Source organism: Papio anubis, chromosome 3 (genome assembly GCF_008728515.1).
Source record: "Papio anubis isolate 15944 chromosome 3, Panubis1.0, whole genome shotgun sequence".
NCBI lineage: Eukaryota > Metazoa > Chordata > Mammalia > Primates > Cercopithecidae > Papio > Papio anubis.
The window spans coordinates 115,075,551-115,102,960 of record NC_044978.1 but is presented as its reverse complement, the minus strand read 5'-3'; the positions used below and the strand labels follow the sequence as shown (position 1 = coordinate 115,102,960).

The following is a 27,410-nucleotide window of genomic DNA, read 5'->3' as shown; positions in this document are numbered from 1 at the left end:
CCATTCTGGGAAATATAACTGATAGAGGCTAATTTTTACCTATGACATCATACTACTCCCAGCATTACTTTTACTACCCTTATCACTGTGGGTTGTTTCCCATATAAGTTTAGACTTTAGAAGTCAAGACAAAGGGGGAAAAATGACTTTATTCCTGAAAGCTGACTGCTGAGAAAATTGTAAGATGATTGTTCACTCTCCTCATTTAGCATAAGGAAGCAAAAAGAGGAGGCATCTGCAGCAAGAGGACTATAAAAAGCTCATCAAGCACTTGGGTCTGAAAGGATGACACCATGGACCAGCCTGAGATCAGCTTACATTGAACTCTGCAGGGAAGTTCCCTAGGCCCTGGAACACATGCAAAACCAGTGGAAATGTTGTAGAGGAAAAGTAATCAAAGTTTCATACACAATCTGATTTGGTCTCCCATTTCTGTAAATAGCAACACATTCTTAATGGACACAATCTGGTGATCTAGTTCCATGACTCTTAAGGAAAGAAAGTGGGGATATAGAAATAATGTTGACTCAAAAACCACTCCCCTGACTGCCTAACATTTTCTTCTCTGGAAATTGGGGTAACAAGGCTATGGACTTGGCACATATTAGAGAAGAGTGACCTTCACACCCTCTCCTGTCAAGATTCTGTCGGCTTCCCACCCACAAAAATCAAGATATTCAAAGCAACTGAGGCAAACCTAGTGCGACCCTGTGTGACTCTGACGACAAGAAAGAGAAGCTCCCCATGGGTCAAATGTCAGGAATGCACACATCTCAGCTATTGCAGACCCTCTGCACCTAGATTCTCCTCCTATTCCTAAAAACATCGCCATAAAAGAGCACACAAAGATGGAATTGAGGTTTTCATTCAAATGCTTCGAAAGGCAACGAAAGAGAAATGAGGATCACGGGAGGAGGGAGATAGGGGAATGAAGGTTCTAATCATGCTCCAGAATATAAAACAAATCAGCAGAATTCTGGTCTTTGTTGCTACACTGACCACAGTTTTGGGTCATCATAAAAGACGAAGAGTGGCATACCTTTTTGGAAATGCATGACAGCACACTTGGTAGGTATTTTCATAGTAAAATTTCACTCATCATATTTACTAACCAAGTCCATTGGGCATTTTCAGACCTCAACTTTCAATGTAAGAGTCCCTTTTTCGTTGCATATTTGAAAAATCCAGTCACCAGTCACAGATGTCCCACTCATTAGTACAGATTCCCAGGGTTTCTGGTCTAGTTAAAAATCTAGGCAAGCATGGGAGCTCATTCCTGTAATCTCAGCACTTTGGGAGGCCGAGGCAGGAGGATCGCTTGAGCCCAAAAGTTCGAGACCAGCCTGGGCAACATAGTGAGACACTGTCTCAAAAAAAAAAAAAAAAAATCAGTCAGATATGGTGGCACACACCTGTGGTCCCAGCTACTCAGGAGGCTGAGATGGAAGGATCTCTTGAGCCCAGGAGGTTGAGGCTACAGTGAGCCCTGATCATGCCACTGTACTCCAGCCTTGACAATAGAGTGAGACCTTGTCTTCAAAAAAAGAAAATATATCAGCTAGGCACGGGGGCTCACGCCTGTAATCCCAGCACTTTGGGAGGCCAAGGTGGGTGGATCACCTGATGTCTGGTGTTCATGACCAGCCTAACCAACATGGAGAAACCCCGCCTCTACTAAAAATACAAAATTAGCCAGGCATGGTGGCACATGCACGTAATCCCAGCTACTCAGGAGGCTGAAGCAGGAGAATCACTTGAATCCAGGAAGCGGAGGCTGTGGTAAGCCGAGATCACGGCATTGCACTCCAGCCTGGGCAACAAGAGTGAAACTCCGTCTCAAAACAAAACAAAACAAAACAAAAAAAAAAAAAAAACCATCTTTAGGGATGCCTAAAGTTTTCACTAACTCAGTTAGTTGCCTGTCCACTTGCCATAAACTACACTGCACTGGTCAAATGAATTATTTTCTGGCTTTCCACAGGGCCTACTTTTAATTTTACCAAAGCCATGGCTACTTTTTCTTTCCTAAGAACTCAGACCATTTTTTAATTTATTTTCTGTTCAACTCTCAAGCCAAACTTCTCAAGGTTTTTTAACAGGGTTCACTAAAAAGAAGTAAGTGTTCTTTTTCAGAACTTGTATCCATGAACAAAAACTGAGGTCACCTAAATAAATGTAAGAAAGAAATAACTTGTATCATGTAGTCATCTCATTCAGAAAATTAAACGGAAACCAAAAAAAAAAAAAAGAGAGAGAGAGAGAAAAGAGATCAAATGTCCTTTCCCTATTGTTCAAGACAAATCCATAGCTCACATTTCATTGGCAATACTAATGTATCACTATATTTAGTGTGGCATTATAGTGCCTCAAATTATTTTGAAGGAGGAAGACTCTGCCAATAATCCACTGGAGCATTAGAAACATGTAAACACTTAATATAATACATATTGTATATGTATCCCAAAGGGAGAATTTCCCTAACATGTTACATTTAAATGCAATATTAAACATCAATTATCACTTCTCATATCAAGGTTTTATACTCTAATCAGCAAGAGAAAATGAAGATCACACCAGAGTCCCTTTTATTTTAAAAATTTCTTAGAACCTTCTAATTTAAACCTAGAAGAGATTTCAGAGACTATCTAGAGTCAAGGCCCCTTGTTTTTTACACAGGAGAAAACTGGGGCTCACACTAGCTTCCCAAGTTGCAGAAAGATATAAACCCATTTAATACACATCTGGCATTAGATCCCAGGCCTCCTGACATGCATCCTAGTGTTCTTTTACATTATTATGCTTTCCTTCAAAACCAAACATACTCTTCTTGCCGAATCATTCTTCAGCATTGTATTAAATACAAAGGTGGACTCAGACCCCACTTTGCAGCCCTTAAGCAGAGTGTTGAATGTGATTCCAGACCCACTGCAGGATATTCAGTGCTAAACACAAGGTCTAGCGTCTGCTTTGTGGTGAGCATCCATTGTCTGACTCAAAGTTAAGTACAGAGCGTGCAAACGCAAGTCAGGAAACAAAATTTGGGGTGGGAGAGCTACCTCTTAGATACCTGCTCTGCCTGAAATCTCCTAACTCTCATTTATGTAAAGATTCAGCTGCTCAAAAAAAGTATCAAATTTATATTAATTTTCTCCTTTTTATTTGCAGTGACCACTTCCTGTAGCAGACATTATATAATATAAAAAGTGGGCAGCATAATAACTTCATGAGAACTTATTACTTGTGCACTTTCATATAGATATTTCCATATTGAGTGAAAAGTAAATATTAAAAATAAACCTTGACCTAAACCTCACACCTAATACAAAAATTAACTTGAAAGAGATTATAGAGTTAAATGTAAAACTAAAAAATCTTTTAAAAGAAAAAAGAGAAAATAATCTTCAGGACTAGGGCTTAGTAAAGGGTTTTGAGATATGACACAAAAAATATGATCCATAAAGAAAAAAATCAATAAACTGGATTTCACCAAAACTTAAAACTTTTGCTCTGTGAAAGACCCTATTAAAAGAATGTACAGATAAGCTACAGGCTGGGAAAAAGAATGAAATTGGACCCCTATTTTATACCACGCACAAGATTAACTTGAAAGAGTTTAAAGACAAATGTAAGCCCTGAAACCATAAAACTCCTAGATGAAAACAAAAACTCCTTGATATTAATCTTGGCAATAACTTTTTGGCTACAATACCAAAAGCACAAGCAACAAAAGCAAAAATAAATACATGGGACTACAACAAACTAAAAAGTTTTTGCAGAGCAAAGGAAACAGTTAGCAAAATAAACAACCTATGAAATGAAAGAAAATATTTATAAACCATATATCTAATACAGGGTTAAGAACTAAAATATATAAGGAATTCATGCAACTCAATAGCCAAAGAAAAAATGGTCAAAGAACTTGAATAGATATTTCTCAAAAGAAGACATACAAATAACCAACAGATATCTGAAAATGTTCAACATCACTAATCATCAGGGAAATGCAATATAAGACATTATCTCATACCTGTTAGAATGGTTATTATCAAAAGACAAAAGGTTGGCCAGGCAGGGTGGCTCACACCTGAGATCCCAGCACTTTTGGAGGCTGAGGTGGGCAGATCACCTGAGGTGAGGAATTTGAGACCAGCCTGCCCAACATGGTGAAATCCCAGCCCCACAAAAATACAAAAATTAGCCAGGCATGATGGCAGGTGCCTGTAATCCCAGCTACTGGGGAGGCTGAAGCGGGAGAATCTCTTGAACCCGGGAGGCAGAGGTTGCAGTGAGCCAAGATCATGCCACTGCACTCCAGTCTGGGCAACAGAGCAAGATTCCATCTCAAAAAAAAAAAAAAAGATAAGCACTGGCAAGGATGTGGAGAAAAGAGAATCCTCGTACACTGTTGATAGAAATATAAATCAGACAGCCATTATAGAACGCAGAATGGAAGTTACTCAAAAAATTACATGTAGAACTACCATGTGATCCAGCAATCCCATTTCTGGGTATACATCCAAAGGAAACAAAATTACTATCTTAAGGAAATATTAATATCTGCACTCACATATTCATTGCAACATTATTCACCAATAGCCAACATATGGAATAAACACAAGTATAAATGGATAAAATATATAATACATACATACACAGATATATGTATATATACACACATACATATATAATATCCAATGGAATATTATTCAGCCTTTTAAAACCAGGAAATCCCGTCATTTGTGACAACACAGATGAACCTGGAGGATATTATATTTGGTGAAATAAGCCAGGCACAAAGACAAATATTGCTTGATCTCACTTACATGTGGAATCTTAAAGAAAAAAAAATATCATACTCAACAGAGGCAAAGAGCAGAATGGCAGCTGCCAAGGGCTGGTGGGGTGGGTGGGAAGAATGGGAGGTGTTGCTCAAAGGATACAAAATTTCAGTTAGACAGGATGAGTAAGTTCTGGAGATCTATCGTACAGCAAGGTGACTATAGTTAATAATAATTTATTGTATACTTGAAAATTCCTAAAAGAATAGATCTTAAGTGTTCTCATCACACAAAAAAAGGTAACTATGTGAGGTAATAAATATGTAAATTAGCTTGATTAAGGTAATTATTTCACAGCATATACATAAATCAAAACATCACACTGTATACCATAAATTTATACAGCTTTTATTTGTCAATTGTACCTCAATAAAGCTGGGAAAAAATGAAAAGCAACCTATGGAATAGGAGAAAATATTTTCAAGTCATATATCTGATAAGGGGTTAATGTCCAAAACATACTAGGAACTCATACAACTCAGTAGTAAAACTAATAATAATAATAATGACAATCTCATTTTTTAAATGGACAAAGGACCTAATTAGACATTTTCCCAAAGAAGACATACAAATAAATGACCAATAGGTACAAGAAAAGACTTCAGCATCTCTTATCATCAGGTAAATGCAAATTAAAATCACAATATCTGTCACCTCATACCTGTTAGTATAAGTATTATGAAAAAGACAAGAGATGGGTGTCGATATGAAGCAAAGGGAACCCTTAGACATTGGTGGCAGGAATGTAAACTGGTACAGCCACTAAGGAAAGTCCTCAAAAAATTTAAAACAGAACTACCATAGGATCCAGCAATCCCACTTGTAGGCTGCTAGGATACATCCAAAAGAAACTAAATCAGTTTTTCAAAGGGATATCGGCACACACATACTCGCCACAGCATCATTCACAATATCTAAGACATGAAATGAACAAAGTGTCCATCCAGAGATGAATGGATAGACTGTGATATGTACAATGGAATATTATTCAGCCACAAAAAAGAAGAAAATCCTGCTGCTAGTGACAACATGAATAAACTTTGAGGACGTTATGCTAAGTGAAATAAGTAACAAAGAGAAAGACTGTATAACCCACTTATATGTGTAATAAAAAAAAAAAAAAAACCCATAGAAACAGAGAGTAGAAGAGCAGTTACCAGGGGCTGGGAGGTTGGGGGAATAGGGAGATGTTGGTCCAAGGATACAGACCTTCAGTTGTAAGATGAATAAATTCTGGGATGTAACATAAAGTATGGTGACTATGGTTACCAATATCATATTGTACACTTGAAATTTGCTAAGAGTAGGTCTTAAATATTCTTACTGAACAAAACAACAGTAACTAGGTGAGGTGGTAGCTGTGTTAACTAACTTGATTGCAGTGATCCTTTGTCAACATATATGTATATAAAATCATTACACTGTACACCTTAAATTTATATAGCTTCATTTGTCAACTATACCTCAATGAAAGAAAGAAAGAAAGATAAGATACAGAAAGAAAGAAAGAAATTTGCAAAGAACAGATCTAAGAAAGAAAGCATATTTAGAGAGAGAGAGAGAAAGAAAGAGAGAGAAAGAAAGAGAGAGAGAAGAGAGAGAAAGAAAGAGAGAGAAAGAAAGAGAAAGGCAGGAAGGAAGGAAAAAAGAGAAAGGAGAAGGGGTAGGAAAGGAAAAGAAAGGAAGAGAAAAGAGAGAGAGAAAGAAGGAAGGAAGAAGGAAGGAAGGAAGGAAGGGAGGAAGGAAGGGAGGGACGGAGGGAGGGAGGGAGGGAAAAGAAAACAAAAGAAAAGAATACTCACTAGAAATGGGCAAAAGACATAAAGACACATTTCACCAAAGAAGATACACAGATGGCAAAAAAGATACTCAACACCATTAGCCATTAGGGAAATAAATGTAAGTTAGGACTCTAAGATTATCATTATACAACTATCAGAACAGCTAAAATAAAAAAATAATGATAATTCTAAATGCTGGTGAGAGTAGACAGAAATTGGATCACTCATACATTGTCAGTAGAAAGTAAAATGATACAAGCACTCTGAAAAACAGTTTGGTAGTTTCTTTAAAAATAAAACACCCATTCACCACACGACCAAGCAATTGCATTACTGGGCACTTATCCCAGAGAAATGAAAAATAATGTCCATTCAAAAGCGTGTGCACAATTGGTCATAGCAGCTTTATTTGTTTTGGGGTTGTTTTGTTTTTTGTTGTTTGTTGTTTGTTTTTGAGACAGGGTCTCATTCTATCGCCCAGGCTGGAGTGCAGTGGCACAATCTTGGCTCACTACAGACTCAACCTCCTGGGCTCAAGTGATCCTCCCACCTCAGCCTCCCAAGTGACTGGGACTACAGGTGTGCACCACCACACCTGGCTAATTCTTATCTTTTTTGTAGAGACGAGGTTTTGCCATATTGCCCAGGCTGGTCTCGAACTCCTGGGCTCAAGGGATCCACCCACCTCTACCTCTCAAAGTGCTGGGACTACAAGCGTAAGCCAGCGCACCTGGCCAACAGCTCTATTTCAAAAGCCTGGAATCAGAAACAACCAAGATGCCTCTTAATATGTAAACGGTTAAACAAACTGTGGTGTATCCATACCATGGAATACTGCTCAGCAATAAAAATAATGAACTATTTGCAACAACTTAGATGGAACTAAGGGCACTATGCTAGTGGGGAAAAAGAAAAAGGAAGAAGAAGATGATCTAAAAAAATAAAAAAGCAGATTCACATACCATATGATTTCATTTATATAGCATTCATGAAATGACAAAATTACAAAGATGGAAAACAGATTGGTAGTTGCCAGGGATAGGGATGGTGTGAAAGGAGGGGGTGTAACTATAAAGAGATAGCCCAAGGAAGATCTCTGTAGTGATGGAGCCCTTCTGTGTCTTGATTGTGGTAGTAGTTACATGAATGTATATATGACAAAATTATATGTATATACACACATCGTACCAATGTCAGTTTCCTGGTTTTGATATTACACTCTAATTATATAAGATATAAGTGGATTGAAGGATACATGAGACCTTTCTGCACTATCTTTCACAACTTCCTACAAATCTATAATCTTTTTAAAATAAAAAGTTTCTCAAAATTAAAAAGGCTCTATTATGCCAGTTTGTAGTGCTGCACGATTACTCCAGAATGATTGCCATATTGTCTCCCCTTCAATGGGTCTTCAATCTGCACTTGGAGCTGGCTTGCTAATTGTCTTGGAAATTGCAGTTCAGTCATGAATGTTTACACTTCGTTATCCTTGTGTTCATCCGTTACAGGAGAGCCTGGCAGTCACATCTCGTGGATTTAACAGAAGTAAATCACCAGCTTCAACTTCATTTAGAAGCATGCCTTCAGAAAGATGGAAAAATCTTTCTACTCTTCTAAAGTTCTAATGTTGGTGGGAAATGGTTACTGCTGTGGTAAGTTTGAGTTATTATGTAAGAACTAGGAAGCCACAGCCCAATATAGGAAGGAAATGTGGTGTGGTACTGAAAACACTTGCTTGAGGGCTGAAGGCCTAAGTTAACTGTTTGTGCCACCTTGGCCAAATCACTTGTCCTCAGTTGCCTCATCTGTTAAATGTGGAGGTTTAAATAGGTAACTTGTGATGTGTCTGCCTGCTAAAATATACTACTATTCTCAAAGCCCTATCAGAGAAAAAAGAGCTCCTTTTCTGAGGAAAACCTTATTACCTTGAAACCTCGAAAGGCAAAGAACCAGTTCTAGAATCTATCCTTCGTTTAGCCATCTCTCCTTGTCACCAATATTTTAAGGTAAACTACGATAACCAGTTTGAACAAGTCTCAAATGAAAGGAAAACTTTTCAGGAAGTATTGTAGAAAGAAAGTAACAAATCTTTCCAAGGCACCATGCCAACTGCATCTTCAGTTTAAATGATCTTTTGCTCAAGACAAAGTTGTTCTTTTGGAGGGAAGAAAAATAAAAATGTATTCTGCTATTTAGACTTATCTTCCCTATTCATTTGATTCATTCATAGTTTCACTCTGCTGACAGCTCAGGGCAACTTGGAAAAGGGCTGTACTGGCACTGGCAACAATTAAAGCAAAGACATTTCCTGTGCCTGAATCCTTTGGGTTCACTCCTGCTGTTGCAGTGAAAGAATTTTTTAAAGAGATTTTTTCAATCAGGGAAGGAAGCAAAACATCTAGGCCTGTGAATGAGCTGAGGACATTTCTCCAAAGGAATCAATGAAAAGACAAGAAAGGGGCATTTGGCCTCAAATGAACATTTTGGAATTAAAAAACAGAATCTTCAGCAACCTACTTTTGAGTTTTTGTTTTATTTTGCATTTATTTCCTCTCTGTTTTGTTTAAGACTATTTGAAGAAAGTCTGGCAACATTTTTCACTAATTTATCTAGTTTTGTATGACCTAAACTAATTTAGAATAAAAGAATATGAGAGCTGGTAGGAAATTTAGAAATTATCTACACTGACTCTTCATTCCACTGTTCCGTACATTGAAGCCCCAAAACATTAAACGAAGTGTCCAAAAGTCAAAGAGCTAGTAAAAGGCACAGCTAGGCTAGAACTCCACCTCTTGAGTGCTTTCTCTGCTCTACCATGGAATCACCCTCATCTCTCTCAGGGTTTTCTACAGAGTCTGATCATCAGAACTTCTAACTCCTCTAAAGACACTAACTGCGTTTGGGAACTGAACTTCTGACACCTGAATTACTTAGGAATGTTCTGTTTAGTGACCCCCCACTGCTTGTCAAACTATTTGCTTTATTTCTTCATGTCTAATTCTATCCGAATGGACTCAGTACCTAGTTTATACCATTTTTAATGGGCAACCTCATATGGCACATACAGTTGGCCACTGAACAACACAGGTTTGAACTACATGGGTCCACTTACATGCAAATTTTCTTCTTCCTCTGTCACCCTTGAGACAGCAAAACCAACCTCTCTTCTTCTTCCTACTCCTCCTCAGCCTGCTCAATGTGAAGGTGACAACAATGAAAACCTTTGTGATGATCTACTTTCACTTAATAAGCAGTAAATATATTCTTTCTTCATTATGATTCTCTTAATGACATTTCAATAACATTTTATTTTCTCTAAGTTTATTATATGAACACAGTATATAATACATATAACATATGAAATGTGTTCATTAACTGTTTATGCTATTGGTCAACAGTAGGCTATTACTAGTTAAGTTTTGAGGAGTCAATAGTTACACATAGATTTGACTGTGTTAGGTCAGTGCCCCTAACGCCCATGTTGTTCAAGTTTCAACTGTATTTACTTTAAGTTTATATGTCAATCATTACGCTAAGCACTTTATATTGATTATCTCATTTAATCATCACAACAGTTCCATAAGTCAGATAGTATTACCACTATTTTTCAGATAAAGAAACTGAGACTTAAAGAAGTTAGTTAACTGGTTCAAGGCCATGCATCTAAACCAGGTCAATCTGATTCCAGCATGCAACGCTTGACACATATGCTTCTCAGAGCTACTTCTCAACTACTTGTCTATGCTTTCAAAACTTTATGCCAATTTTTTGTTTTGTAAAAAAAAAAAGAATTCTAGAATCCTCAGTCTAATATTTGGCTTAAGGAGCAAGTGGGCTTTACACAAAACCACCCTACTATCAGTAATACAAACACTATGCATTACCTTGTGAAGAAACATATCAAGAACAATGTCATGAGATTGAGCCTTTCCAAACTTTAACTAGCTTTCGGCCCTGTGGACTGAAACCAACTACGAACCAAACTATAGGAGCTCAATAGAGACAGCTAGTCTTTTTATATTTGTCCCACTGAAAGAATTAGGGGGGTCAGGAATAGTCTCCTCATAACTAAGCAAGCAATGTTATGCTTCTTCTGAATTCCTGCCCCAATTATTTTTAAGTTCTGCTTTTAATGATTTAAAAGTACTAGCATGTGAACTGGTTTCATTTTCCCCTGCAATGAAAAAGAGGGGCATGTATATCTTTATCTGATCCACTTATATGTAGAGACAGACTAGAGCAGTGAGCCAGCCATTTGCTAGCTGAATGCCCTTGGGTGCGTTACTCACTTCTCTACATTTCATCTATAAAATGGAGTTAATAATTATATCTACCTCATAGGGTTGTTATGAGGCTTAACTAAGCTATTCGTATCAAGCATTCAGAACAAAACTCAGTGAGCATTACCTATTCTTATTGTAGTGATGGTAGACGTAGCAGTTATTATTATGAGAACACTCACAAAATTGGAGTCACATCTTTCACATAATTGATCCTGGTATTTAATCACTATCAAAAAGAACCATTCAAAATTAACCATTCTAAACTAAAATTATTACTTTGGCTGCATTTCCCAAAATTAAATTTGTTCAGATCGATTTGTGACATTGCTATATCTGGTACTTAATTCACCTTAGTAGGTTCCTCAGAGACCCCATAAAATAAAATCCACTGAAATATTTTTAAAGTTTTCTTGTAGTTGTGAAAAATCATCAGGAACACCATCTCTGAACATTTTTTATGTCAAAGTCATATCCTTCATGCGTTATGATGTGGAACTGTGCACATAAACCTCGACCACATGCCGAGGCTGGCCCAACTGCCTTTGAGGAAAATTCAAACTTGTCTCTAGGTCCTCCTGCAGTCATCTCAGTGCTAAGGCATGATGGTCTTTCTTCCAAACAAGAGTACAGATCCATTTTTTCAAGAGACTAACAACTTTACCACTTGCTTAACCTGAGGCCCTCTAGTACAATGGTGAAGCACATGCTAATTAGAGCCAGGAAAATCTGTATCTGAATCCTGCCACTGAGCACCTGTAGGTCTTTCAGTCATTCAACCTCCATGAGCCTCACTTTCCTTATCTGCAAAATGGAAATAAGTATCTTCCTTATTGGGCTTCTGGGAAGACTAAAGAAGGTAGTGTCTAAGTGCTTAATATTCAATGACAATAACACATAGCCACAATTACCACTCCGGGGAAACACTCTCAAGCAGCACCGTAACATGAGCTTTTCTACAACTCACCTCCTACTGAAGCCTGGATGAGAGAAACGATGTTTACAGAAGATCAGCCTAGAATCTGGGTCCTGTAAAACATATCCTTGGATAAAGTAGAAACACTAGAAGATGACATACTTGCATTTAGTTAATTTATGTCTCTAACGCATTATAGGCAGCATGAATAGAGCGGTGAGGACATGGGCTGTAGAATCAGACAAGGTCTGGATCTCAACTGCTGGCTTACTCCTTACTAGCTATGTGACATCGAAGAAGTAGTTTAAATTATTTGAGGATGAGTTTCCTTACCATTAAATGGTCATAATGATACCTTTAAAAAATAGTTGTGATCATTAAATGTTCATGAGGATAAAATAAAATAAAATAAAATATGCAGAATCCCTAGTAGAGTGCCAGACACATAATAGGCACCCAACAAATGTTAGCCCCTTGCAATGCGTTTTTATGTTATTACGTAGCTATAAATTTTTGTTGGGAGCATTATCTTCAATTATTCTTATTGCCCCTTATCTATAGCCTCAAGCAAAAGAATTGTCTTGAATACAATTCTAGTAAAATCTCTACTTCTCTGTAACATGTTTTTCCTTTTCTAATAAGAAATATGTAGCTGATTGTGTCTCTTTTTATCTTGGCTGCCAAGAAGCTCAAAGACAAATTAAATTCAACTCTAGGAACAATATTAATCCTAGTGGTTCTGGATATTGTGTGTTCTCCCTGGTTTTGGTTTCTATTTCTACCCACATTTTATTATTCCAAGACTCCTCAAATCTTTTGTAGAATGTGAGAAGCTATTAACTAGCCAACAAATTAATTCATTTCCAGGAGAAGATATCACTGTAGGTACTGTAAAAAAGAACACCAGACTTGAGATGTTCAAGGCCTAACTATTTCTCACACTTGTACCCTCTCTGGAGGTAACTCATTTCACCTTTCAGATCTATATTTTCTCATGTAAAGCAGAAATAATAATCTCTAAAGATCCCTCACAATCATTTATGTATACAAGTATGCTTTGTAACCTGTCAAGCACTATGTAAAGGTCAGGTATTATTATTTTTATAATCAGAGAAGTGAACGTTTAAATAAGTGAAGATGTCGACATAGACATAATCTATGGTGCAGCACTGAGGACCCCTGCAGGCAAACGTGAAAGACGTGTAGTGGTGGGCGCCCGCAGCAGCCACCATGCCTACTTAGGCTGTCCAGAAAGCTCTAGCAGGGCTGCTGGAAGAGAACAGGCAGGATGGAAATAAATGTAAACGCTTCAAGAGGCAATCCCAATTCAGTAAGTATCTCAAGCTAATTTGTTCTTTTGCTTTAATCTAACTGATTTGCTTGGAAGACAGCGCAGATGAGACCATGGTTTGTTCCCCAATGAGCCTATGAGCTTCACCCCTCACTCTCACCAGGTCCATGCCAGGAAAGCTTGAGGGTAGCAAGGGGGCTTATAATGTGGGAATCCAGCATCTATCCTTAATCCCCTACTAAGGACAGTGGATACATCACATCAACTGGTACATCCAAAAGTATTCATATACTAATAATGTGAGTCAGAGTGGGTGATGTTTTTAAGTTAAGTTTGGGTTAGAACCAAGTAGCTCTTCATGATAAGGAGTGTGTTTCTACGTTTTTAAATAATTTACTGATTTATTCCAGGAGGTCAAACGTTCTCACAGAATCTCCAAGGCTTTTATTCCAAAACCCATCCCCTTCACTAACAACTTAATGTAGCAGCTGCTAACCCATGGAGAAGAGAAAGAAGGAAATTCCTGGTATTTTGGAAAAATAACAAGGTAGAAGCTGGAGTTAAAAGTCACAGGTTTGGCCGGGCACGGTGGCTCATGCCTGTAATCCCAGCACTTTGGGAGGCCGAGGCAGGCGGATCACCTGAGGTCAGGAGTTTGAGACCAGCCTGGCCAAAATGGTGAAACCCCGACTCTACTAAAAATACAAAAGAATTAGCTGGGCGTGGTAGCAGGCGCCCGTAATCCCAGCTACTCGGGAGGCTGAGGCAAGAGAATCTCTTGAACCCGGGAGGCAGAGGTTGCAGTGAGCCGAGATCCCACCATTGCACTCCAGCCTGAGGCACAAGAGCGAGACTTCGCTTAAAAAAAAAAAAAAAAAAAAGGTTCAGTCCCAGCTTTTCTCCTTGCTAATGTATGAATGTAAGTTACTTAATGATGATAACTAATATACACTAAGTTGTATTATTTGCCAGTGCCCTTTGAAAGTTTTATACTCATGTACCCTTCACAGCCACCTGGTGAGGTACATTTCTTTATCATGTTATTTCACAGATCACAAGAATGGAGACTTAGAGCAATCAAATGACTTGCCCACCATCAAAAAGCTCGTAAGTAAAGTATACTGGGATCTAAACACAAACTATGATTCCAAGCCTATGGTCTTAACCACTGTATAATTGTTTTTTAATAAATTTTGCTTTCTTCATTTGTAAAATATGGGAACAATAACACTGGCATTATATTTCTCACAAGGTTCTTACAAGGATTAAACATAATCATGGAGGTGACAGCCTTTGTTAAGTCTATAGTACATGACAAACGTTATGTGTTCCCACTCAAGTCCATGCACATTTCCTAACACCAACTACTTGCTAGGCAAAGACACGTCATGCAATATGCCAAAAAGAAGTTACTTCCACATGTTCTGAACTCAGAAAAGAAAAACAAAAAAAAAATTTTTTTAGGACATCTGTGAAAATGAGTGACTGTTGTAATAAGAGCAGCCATGGCCAAGCTGATGAGCAACGGGAAAAGCCCGTATAGAATCTGCCCACGCCCTTCAGAAAGACACAACTGTCACCTAAACTGCTGGAATTTCAAATACGGTAAAAGCTATTATACTGCTATGCTCATCCATTTCCAAGGCAACACACTTTCAAAGGAGTTTTCTCTAGAATTCAGTTGACTTTAGACCAATCAAGTGGAAAACAACTATTCATAGCTGTAATTTTCTAATTTTGAATATACCCAGCTTTGGAGAAATGAATAATGGAATCCTCCAAGATTTGACTGCACCCTAACAAAGGCTCCTCGTTTTTAGCCCAACAACTCCAGTATGTCAGCTTCATCATATAGTTAGTATAAAGAGGGTCAGACCAGAAGTCCAAAGACCTTGTTCTAATTCTGACTCCCGACACAGCATGTGTGACCCCAGGCAAATTGCTTAGCCTGTGAGAACCTCTGATTTGTATTTCTAAAACAGGAATAATGCTTGTTCTGATTGCATCAAGGGCTATGGAACAGTTAGGGTTCTGTGTATGAAAGCCTCTATGTGTTATATAGCACTACACAAAAATAAAACATTTTGCAACATATAGTCAACTCGGCTTAGTCAATTCCCTGAATGCCCTCTGAACTGTGCACAAAGACCCAGAGAAAACTTTCAACACCATCCAAAATAACTTTGATGGAAAACTGCAACTTGCAGCAAAGGAGAAAAAAGCAAAGTGTGAAAACATAAAAAGTGCTCTGAGAAACATATTTTATTACAGTCATTGAGGCCCTCCTGAGACCTTTTCTGATTTCTTTTTAAAGAAAATACATTTCCTGATCACAGACTTCAAAAGTACAATGAACAAAAATACTCTGGTGTATTTAGCACATAAAAGTTTCAAAATTCCTCTGGCTAAACAAAATCTCCCTTTGCAACAGAAATGTCTCCTCTTGTCCTATGACAAAATAAGCTAACAAACCAAAATCAAAGTATAAATCGCCATAAATGCTTCCATGCTCTGGTGACATATGTAAAGTCATTTTGGGCGGAAGTCATTGAGGGAGCAGAAACAGGGCTGAGGTTTTGTGTCCTCCCGACCCCGTCATCTGATCTCTTCCTTACATCATGTGAGTCACAGATAGAAAAGGCCTGGGTATGATTTACAGCCAATGCTACTGAAATATTCACCCAGAAGGAACTGCCCCTCCAACCTTCTATACTTCTAAAACTGGAGAATTGGTATCTTTAAGGGATTATCCCCTGGCTGCCAATGGGATAGTACATGAAAATAGACAAAATCACAGACAAAAAACAAAAAAAAACTACTTTATTTGGCACACTGATATCATAGGAATAAATATTTGCAGAAAAGAAGGTTATAAGATGTACGCAGAAGTTGGGAGTGGTTCTGCAGATAAACAATGTTGAGAAAAAAATACAAAATCACAACCATAAAGCTCCATTTAAACTTAGGTTAAAAATCAGTGCTTTAATTTACTATATGCCTTATATATAGATATGCTTTTATCACTGCATTTAATATGCATAATTATTCACCTGAAATTGGTATGTTTCATTTTCTTCTTTTTTTTTTTTTTTTTGAGGCGGACTCTCACTGTGTCATGCAGGCTGGAATGCAGTGGCATGATCTCAGCTCACTGTAACCTCTGCCTCATGGGTTCAAACAATTCTCGTACCTCAGTCTCCTGAGTAGCTAGGACTACAGGCGCACACTGCCACACCCAGCTAATTTTCATATTTTTAGTAGAGATGGGGTTTCACCAAATTGGCCAGGCTGGTCTCGAACTTTGACCTCGGGTGATCCGCCCGCCTTGGCCATTTTCTCAAATATTAGTCAAAGATAATGAAATTATTTTTTAGATGAAACTCTCCTCAATGAGGCCTCGCATACTTGGTCAGCATTGATGGTCTGCCTTAGATCACCACATTCGTACTCCTCATGCTTTCTCCTGGCCCAAAGACTTGTTTTGTGCCCTTCTTGTGACCTGCAGTATTTTTTTCATTTACAGCCTTCACCAAAAATTTTTTCTCATCCTTCAGATCTCAACTCAAGCATAACTTTCTCAGAGAAGCCTTTCCTAACCTCCCTAACTTGATCAGAACCCACCTATTATCAAATCTCACAGCACCATGGGCCACACTCCAACAGTACATACTAAAGGTGAAACTTAGCATTTATTTATATGGGAATTCGATTAGTTAGTGTCTCTCCAAACTGACTACAAGCTCCCCAAGGGTAGAAAGTATCTTTAATTTTGTTCACTATCATCATCCCAACATCTATCTAGCACAGTACTTGGTACATGGTGTAGACCTTCAATAAATATTTTTGATGAAGAAATGGATGGATGAATGAGACATCTCACCCTTCCTGATACTGATGTAGTTAGTAATTATCACATTCTCTTCAATTTATCTGATTTGTGTTATTTCCCCTACCAAAATGTCAGTTTTTATGAAATTTTCATTTCTAAAGCCCCAGTGCCCAGGACTACGCCTAAAAAGTACTCCATAAATACTTCTTAGATCAGATTAAAGTGAGCTGAATTGAAGTGAACTGACTTGCACTGCACTGAATTGAAGTCTCAGGGATCTCGCTGCATGTCTTTCCTCATCCTGTTACAGTGGCTAGCCGGGTGCCTGTCCCAGCACCATGAAGGATGATGACAAGCTTACCAGCTTACAGTTCATACGAACAGATCATATCTCAGTGAGATCACACATTCACTTGGCTTTCTGGCCAGAAAAAAAAGAGTCAAAAAGCAGTTACATTAGCTTATTTCCTCTCAGGGGAACCATGGAGAAAAGAGTAACAGTCACTATTTACCAAACAAAATGCTGACAAAATATTTTTCCATTTAGGAAGATGACAAATTAGTGAAAGTGACAAAAATAAATAAAAATCTACCACACACTCAAAAAGTTGCACAACTGCCTAAAAGCCAAACTGTAATTTTCAATGTGCTGGCATTTGGCACAGAGTTCAAGATTTCAAGGAAGCAAGCCGCTCTTTTATGAACACTAACAGAAATGTCACAAGCAGCTTTTGATTAAACTATGATTGTCACAGTATATAGGAATGAACTAACATGGCATTTTTTAAATAAACTACTAACCATATCCAGTGGTTTCACAATTAAAAAATGGTTCACTGCTTACAAAAATTCCCCTAGACCCAGCTGTCTTCCAAAACAGTCCCACTGCCTGACTCTGAATTTCCTCTGTCATCAGGCAGATTAACCAAGAGGCCAGCCTTGGATTTGGTGTGGACACTCAGGGTAGCATCTTTGTAAAAGCTGGACCTTAGTCTAGCTTTATCTTGTGGCTGAACAAAGACTCGAGGTAACCTCCTATAAAAAGTGTAAACTGAATTGCAAAGTTATATTAAATAATCTGCTAGAAGACTAGGGTATGTTTTAAAAGAATTTTTAGAAAGCTAAAGATATTTATCATATGGTATGCTGGTAGTGTTTTAAAATCAGGTATTAGGAAAAGGACTAGCATAACTAAAAGACGAGGCCGAAGTTTCTTACAGGAGGAACATCTTGTAGAGATGAGTCTAAAACCAACACAAAGAGGTAATGATAATATAAGAATAAAGGGAAGATAGTTAGATAATCACTGTGATCATTTGAAAATCATAGTGAAAAAACTATCCCTGGGAATCTAAAGATAAGGCAGGTAGAGGCCACTTGAAACCGGTTTGAGGACAGGATGTAGAGAGCTGGTCCTATTAAGTTATAGAGAGCTCTATTTTGAGGGAGTAAGATGTTAGTCCTTGCCATTCACCCAGTGATTTTTCTGTTTTTATTTAATCTCATTGTCTTTTTTGATGGAGTTCCTCTACTTCCTCTGCTTTTTCTCAGAATAAGTCATGTCCTCTCTCTCCTTTTACTTTCAGTGTTATCCCTGCACTTCCCCTCTATTCCCTATGACTCGCCAAAATACAGAAATCAGAGACATGTTTAAAACTCAATTGTTATTTAAAAATAAATATATTCTCCAGGTTGTTTTTCTTCTTATACATTGCCCTGATTTCTTTTTCATCTGCACTTGTATGAGTCTTTTACTAAATTAAAGGTTCCCTACTCCCACTCAGTCACTAAAGACAGCACCTTCGCTCCATCTGCCAAAAGAGGAAAGCACCTCGGCCACTTCTTCCTATATGCAAAAATGTACAAAGAACACCCTGAAATTTATCCTATTGTATTCACTGCTTAGATGTTTTACTAATGTCAGAAAGAATCATAAAATAATAGGATAAAAGAGGCTTAAGGAAAATGTAGCATAGACAGATTTCCAAAGTCAGTTTCATGAAGAGCAAAAAATCTATAAACCTTCCAAGTTTGGCTGGAGCATGCAAACAACAGCACAGAAAACTTTCCTAAAGGCACACACATCCATACTTTTCAAAAACTTTGGTTAGCATTTGATCTAACTGAAGTGGCCACTGGAATGCCAGCCACCTATCTTCAGTCTTTCTTAACCGGAGTATCTTCTGCTCAAAATCTATATTTAGGAATTAGAGGAGCAAGGGAGAGTATTAGCTGTGTCTGTGTGTGGACATCAGTAAAAAATAATCTAAAATCTTTCTGAAGCATTTTTGCCCATTTGCTTGGTTGTTTTGTTTGTGGCATTCAGCAGTGTCACAAGAAGTAACAAAGTACAATTAGACAAATAACTGACTTAGGATTTTATAGTTGCTCATGCGTGTGTTCTGGATACTGAGTGAATCCGCAGTAAATTTCTAGTTATAGCAATTGCTATTTCCATACCTTGGTAACAGAAATTGCCCTATTTTCTGAGGAAAACAACTTCAGCTTTGAACGAACACAGCTAGCTAGACAGCCTACATGTTTATTGTACATTTGCATCCAGAAGTCATATTTTCCATTACACTTAAATTATTCCTACCCAAAATCTCATAAATGAAGTAGAATCAGTTAAATATAATCGCTCTATCTCATGGTCTTTGTGGCAAAATTTTGGTAACTGACAAAAGATAATTTTGCTACAAATTGTTGAATCACAATACCATCACCATCAGGAGTAGTTTCTAAGTAAGGATATCAGGTGCAACATGTTTTTTTAAATAATAGAATTCTGCTAATTGGCAAATAGCAAAAGAATAAAACATTCCAGTGATGCTCTTGTTTCAGAATCAGTAAATAATAATCCTGACACGGGTGCCAAAGTCATCTTATTTCATCTCTGAAAGCAACATGGACCTTCATCTGCACATCTATTCCAGATACACATATAGTACCAACTCTTAAAAGTTCTCTATTTAAAAAAAAACTCCACAAACAGCCTCGGTGACACATTCAGTAATTAACAAATATCACTGTCATAAGTAACCTCCTTTATGCTCTATCCTCATTCAACACAGAGGAATATGAACCCTAAATAAATAATCGTAAGCAAAGGCAGGCTTATTCCAATTCAGAAAGCTATAGAGTTCTTTAGAGAAATGTCGTCTTATAATATTTTGCATTCTAACACTTAACTGCATGTTTTCATGCATTTTAATATTTTAACATATTTCCCATGAGAAAAAAAGTACACACAGGTAGCACTTTTATCTCTGTTTTAAAAACATGGACAATTTCTATTTTAATTCTGTACAAATTAGTTATTGCAAATTGTAGAACTGCAGCATTAAAAAAATGACTTTTCCTGGTATTCTCTCTTCTTATTTCACCATGATTCAACTCACTCTATTGGACAGTTCTTTGGTTATTTATATTTTAATCACATTTCAGTAAGGATTTAGGCTGGAGGGACAGCATTTTCTTAACCAAGATAGTTGTAAGTTTTCTTGGATAGACCAGATTATTTTAACCCAATGGGTAATTTCTGGGCATTTTATTTACCTATCCATTCAACAAATATGCTATTGCAGAACATGATTCAAAAGAAGTATGTGATACTGCCTCTGCCTTTGAGTCTCTAATGATGATACTGAAGAGATGACATACACCTGAATGACAGAGGTAAGTCACCACTTGAAGCATTACAGATCTAAGTATCAGATTGTGTAATATAGATAATACTTGCTGCAAGAGTTCAAAACCTGGGGAAGTCCTTATGAATTCATAAAAATGAACTTAAAGTGGCCTTGCTGAGACAGAATATACCTATATTTTTCATTAAACTGCGTAAAATATTGAAAGTAGCAGAGGAAACTTTGTTACATTGTCGCTTTACTCATTACTTTAAGTAATGATGAGCAATAGAAGGATTTTTTGTTTGTTTGTTATTTAATTAAGGAGAGACTATAGAACTAATATTTTAGATGTCTGGCAGCCTTGTCTGAAATAGCTCCCTTCTATTTCAAGGATGAACTTAAGGCTGAAATTCCAAATAAGAAGTATTGCCTCAGGAATTCAAAGGAAGTGGCAGACACAAGAGAAACTCTGAAGGAAAAACCAACAGGGCTCAGTGCGTGGCTGGCTATGGAAGAAAAAGAACAGAGAAGGATAAAGGATAACTGGGATCTTGATTCTACATTAACCACTAAAATGGAGACTCCTTGCTCACAACACCTCTATAAAAGTGATGAAAAGTCAAGTAAGACTCCTATCCATGGGAAAGTTATTAGAAGAGCCTAACATTCCTGCCTCCAGATTGTGGTCATGGAAGAATTCCGGAGAATTTATTTATAGAGTAGGCCCATGGTCCCTCACCCCAACTACTTCTGCATTTATGAGTTCACACTCATAAAGCACTGAATTTAAACCCCTGGTATTAAGAACCCTTGTCCTTTAAGAATTATTTCCTTCTATATGAAAAATTTCCTAAATAGAATACTGTTTCAAGAAGACTCTTGCCAATATCTTTCATTTTTTCAGTGCATTCAAATCACACACACACACTCACACAAACTCACAAATACACATTCAGGCTTCCTGCCTTGTAAATGGATGAACCCCAAACCACAGGATGTGACCTGCCTTCCTCTTAGGTGGTAACTCCTGTGGCAGTCAGTCATTTATACCCCAATTACTTCACTAAAGTAAATTTTACACCTTAAATTCCACACACTATTCTGGTTTTCCCCCATTTTCCACCCTAAGTCACAATCTCTTTTTAGCCCTGAGTACCCCAGCACCTGGAGTACACTAGAACCCTTTGAGGCCTCCTGCACTCATAAGTCACTATAAATAGCAACAACATCAACTCTCCCATGACACGTGTAAACACACTATTCATAACATCTCATGGCATGATAACATGGAATAACTATTAGAATAGAATAGCCAGTGGCAACAAGAAATGAATAGTGTAAAATCTGCCATTTGAAGGGCACTTCAAGGTGACTTCAAGAAAGCTGCATTTCAGAAACTCAAGGCTCTCTAAGAGACTTACGCAGTTAACTGGCTAAAGAAGCAGAAGCACCATGACACAGTCCTCTTGTATTCATCAGCATCACAGAGGAATAAACAACAATTATTTGTACCACACAAAACACATTGTTGAGCCAACCCATTGCCACGAAAAACACAAGTATGCCAAATATTTTTCCTTTCTGCACAACACTGCCTCTAAATTGCTGACTTGTCCCACCCAACAGCCCTTCTTAACCAGATTAATTTCACAAAGAAACACAAAGAAGGAGCCAGAAAGAGATCCTTCTTATAAAAGAGAGAACAGCCCATTTGATTCCAGGCGTCCAGAATGGGGTATTACAACTGCCGACTAAATTCAAGGACACCCTTGGTACACCAAGCCACTTGCTGGTGGCAGTCTTCCACACCAAAGAGCAGCACAGGAGACAGCACCTCTGCCCCTTGAAGTCCTTGTTCCCTTGGTCCTGTCACCTGCCAGCCAACATCCAGATTGACACTCGCTGGCAAGATAAGAGACTGAATTTAGGTTGCTTCTCCCAAATACGCCATTGGGAACCAAGAGCCAAGCCGACAGCTAAAGCAAAAGAATAGCTAGTGAGAATTTGTGGCAGAAAAGACCAGATGAGCTTAAAGATTAGTGGTTATTGTTTACAAGGAATTAAGCTCTACAGAGTTTTAGCCTGAAGTTTTTGGCATTACCTGTGTATGATGGATAGGAAAAGATGAGCTTGAAGAAGGCAATCATAGTAACTGAAAATAATAACTGCTAACCATTATTGCTGACTGTATGCAGTGCTCACTTCATGTTCAGAATACTATGATTAAAATCGATCATCCCCTTTTTACATATGAGGAAACTAGAGCACAAAGAAGTTAAGTAAATAACCAAGGTTACACTGCTGGTATGAACTGGGATTCGAACTCAAATAATCTGGCTCAAATGTGCACTCTTAACTGCTCTGATATGCTCCCTTTCCAGTAAAATCACAACACAAGTGTCCCTTCTGAAAAGACAAACTATATGTTTTAAACTATTTTTTAATATAAAAAAATTTTGTACTCAGACCTAAAGACAAAGTACTTCCTCCTACTTATATAAGGTGAAAAATAGAGAAGAGGATGAAAGAGATGGTATAGTTTTATTGTGTTTGTGTTTTGTTTTGTTTTTTAAACTGGGACAGATCTACCTCATTTTCACACATTTCCAAAGCCTTTTCTCCTATATATAGATCAATTTTTGAGAATGTCAATGGCATATAGAAAATCTTACTTTATGGTATCTAAAATTAAGGATCTTTCCTGAAAACATTTTAAAAATCAAGAAAAAGTACAAATGTACCCAGAAGTATGAGGTCAGGTTGGGAGGGGCGTGCACTGGGAAAAGGGGAAGTCAAATGACACAACACCAAATATTCTTGGCTCTTATGAAAAGCTACTCTGTTCATTTACCCGGAAGCACCAAACAAAAGCAGCTGCCCATTTCTCTGTTTCGGTTTCCTGAATATAACTGGATCACCAACCAGCATCCATTGTCCCAGGCTCACAGAACAATGTTCACTAGCATAAATCCGTCAGTTCTGGTACACATCCAAAAAGCTAAAAAAGAATACCACAAGACTGAATGACTGTCTGTATGGACATACCTAGCACTATGATTCCACAACGGGCAAGACCTGTGTGTGAGAGGCAGTTAGCACCTCCAAGCATGAATGCATGTTCACGCTTGTCAAGAAACATCTCACACATCAGATCAAAATGCTGAACAGTATGTTCTGTTTGTAGCTTTGTTTCCTACCATCTTACACATCTTCAGGATCTCTACAGTCACAAAGTAGCCTGTGATGCCCCCATAAGTATCCCTGGACACTAACAAAATGTGAGGCACAGAGGCCAAAACCATCTAGGCTGGGAAGGTGTGCTGTGTGTCCAAACCTATCTCAGCCAGGACCACCTTCCCACCCACTTTTTGGGCAACCCTCAGAGGATGGCAGCTGCTAACTTAGAAAAAAAAAAAATGCACAGTGGAGGAGGCAAAAGGATTATTTTTAAGAAAGAGCACAATCTAACTTTTCTCTCAACCACCCACTCCACACCACCTCCTCATTCCCTTGTCTCTCCTGCTTGTTCTTCCATTTCGCTTTCCTTCCCCAGCTTCTCTCTCCCCGTGGCTCAGTGCACCACGCTCTCACACACGTTTCCTTCTCTGTGTCCCCAGCTGGGACACCAGCTCTGACGCCACACTGGGAATAGCAGCTGTGAAAGGACTTGGAGCTGCTGCTGAGCTCAGAGGGGGATATGAAGCTAGCTCGCTTCCTCCTCAGAGCTCCAAATGTGTAAAAATCAAACACTCATTTATTTTTTAGAAACCCGGTCTTGACACCAAAGCTATGAAGAAAATAGAAAGCGTTAGGTTACAAACTAAATGAACCTGTTAATTATGCCATCTTTTTAATGTGCCTAATACTGGAAGATATTTCGTTTACTTCTTAAAAATGCCCTTTCATGTGTTTGTAGAGACAGGGTCTCACTACATTGCCACGGAAAAAGCACAGCAGCTATTCACAGGGCTAATCATGGAGCATTACAGTTTCGAACTCCTGGGCTCTGATGATCCTCCCACCTCAGCCTCTGGAGTAGCTGCGACTATAGGCATGTGCCACGGTGCCAGCTCATGCCACCTTAATATGGCTTCTGAAGGGGGGCTGCCTGAGTTCTCTGTGGAATAGTGAGCATTTTTAAGTGTATATGAAAAATTCACGTGTCTTGCAGTTCAGTTTCATCCATCACCTGTGGTTAACAAGCAGCTCCATACACTCAGGAATTACCTACCCAGACCAAAATCCCACTTTGGCAATAGACAAAATAATGAGGCACTTTCCAAAGTGGGATAATTAAAAGCGAAGACAAGATTTTATGTGTCAAGGGAGAAAGGCAAGGCAGGGAAATATAAACACGATGTGCCAGGCTTAAAAACAAGAAAATCAGCTGGATCTCTGTCTAGGATGTAAGAAATATTTAGACCAATAAAAGTAATGCTTACATCTTTCTCTGTAGTAATTCATTCACTCAGTTACTCCTCAATAAACATATATCAAGCACATACTATGTGCCAGGCATTGTGCGGCGCCAAAGATAACAAAGTGAACTAGACAACCTGATCTTTGTTTTCATGGAGATTACAATCTAGCATCAGCTCAAGACAAACCTGTAGGCTCTCAAAAATCATGTGTTAAAACATATATTCGGAAGGAAACATAAGGCATTGAGAAAGAATAATGAAGGGGAATCTGCACTAGAGAGAGTAGTAAGGAAACGACTCTCCGAAGAGGTACAATGTAAAAGCCAGAACATAAAGGAACAGAAAAGCTAACAAGGACAAGAATGGGCTGACCATTTTAGGAAGACAAGTTTGCATAAGCAAAGGCCCTGAGGCAGAAAAGGTTTTACCACCAAGGAACTACAACATCAATGGATCTGGAGTAAAGTGAGCAAGGAGAGAATGGCACATCACAGGACTAGAAAGACACTGGGCTATGATGCCCAATTGAGGTTTCATTCTTAGGACAATGGGAAGTTTTCAGCAGAGGAAGGACATGGTCCAATTTATACTTTATGATGATCAATTGTGCCTCTCCATGAAGAAATACTTGAAAAGCAGAGACTGTTGCAGTGTCTATGCAAGACGTGATGATTCCCTGGACAAAAATGTAACAGCAAAACTGAAAAGGAACAGACAAATTCAGATCTATTTTAAATGCTGAACCAACAGAAATCATTGAAGGATTGCATATGGGGGTAAAAGCATGGAAAGAATCAAAGATGACTCCCATCAAGTTACTATTTATATGTGTGTTATTTAGTTTTTGTTTTTCTCAGAAGTATAAGCATCACATCATGCACTGCCAGACACATGTGGGAATCTTGTCTATGGGACATGATATGTCTATGGACATAAGCAACTCAAACACCACAGGTCACAGAACAACATAAATTGTTATGTGGCTGTTCTTGAGAGACAATTATAGTATACTAGGCAAGTATTTCATTAAGTCAGTTTTCCCACAAGAATTTTGTCATTATGTTGGTGCCAGAGCCCCATGGCTTCCCCCAAAATCGTGGGGTTAAATGTCTTTCTATGTCTAGGTGCAAAAACTCTGACTTTTAAACAGAACTGTACCAAATAATTAACTACCAATCCATCAAAGCAGCTGAGGATATACAGCAATTTCTAAGAGGACCTTCGTGTTAAATTGGATAACTCATATCAAATATGCCAATGGCATATTAGTGTGTAACTTACTGATCAGCAGGAACAAAACTATAAAATACATATTTGTAAATAATTTTTTACGATCACTGAACAATTTAGTCCTTGACAACTGTCTCTCCATAGGCTCCCTTCAGAAAGCCAGTATACAACATAATGCAGTATTCCCCCAGGAAGACACCTCTGAGGGGAAAAAGAATGGATTGCCTTGTTTATTTTACATGCTGTATTCAAACTGGGCCCCAAATGCCACAGAATGCAACAGTATTCTGTGGTTGATACACATGGGGTCTCAGCATCTTCCTGATCTGTTCATTCCTTATGACCTATCTGAGTGCTGCTGGCACTGTTTCCCTTGCCCTTCTCAAAAGCTGATAAATAATTTTAATCTCAAAATTCCTGGGCCCTTTCGTCTAGGTAAGCACCTCTTTACTTTTTAACATTTATAGTGATGATGCACTCTTGTTCTTAAACTGAAGAATGAAAGACAAGTTATAAAAGACACAGAGAGAGGGAGAGAAAGAGAGAGAGAGAGAACGAGAAAGAGAGAGCAGACAATCACATGCACAATGGACAGAACACCTGACACTGGCTCAGGCCTTGACAGAGAGATACAGAGTAAATCGAGATAAACGGTAGTCATTTATTTGGAAGAGAATGTTATCTTTTGTTCCTCCAGACTATTAACTGTGCCATGTTTATGTGCATTTGAAGGACTTTTCTCAAAACAGACTCCACTACGTTAATCGATATATAAAGGATCCCTTTCAGACAGACTTTCCCCCAGGACTTCAGTGAAAAGTACATAACTTGAGTCTCCTGCCTTCTGGTCCTTCAAAGTCTTAAATTTATTTCAATGCTTTTAATTTCGATTTTGTGATCCATCTCAAGCTCTCCTCCGAGCTTTTGTCTTTAATTCGATGGTCCACCTGTATTGCTCCTCTCAGCACCGCACTTGTCTAGCTTCCTAAGCCACCTGCTCAGTTCCAACGGTGAGACTATAAAAAATTCACATCACTATGCCTCACACCCAATTTAATTTAACTCTGTAAAATCACTTTTCAACACCCTTGAGCTGTTCATTCTAATTTGGCCTGTCATCACCTGCAATGACTGAACCCGATCTTTATCTGTGCCATCCATAATGCATTTTATTGCAGGGTCCATATTT

At 38.2% G+C, this 27,410-nt stretch overlaps 1 protein-coding gene across 6 annotated transcripts in view; it reads right to left on the bottom strand.

Moving 5' to 3' along the window:
• Positions 1-27,410, bottom strand: part of SLC4A4 (solute carrier family 4 member 4) — a 494,300-nt gene that overhangs the window by 291,650 nt on the left and 175,240 nt on the right. The gene's annotated exons all lie outside the window — the stretch shown is intronic.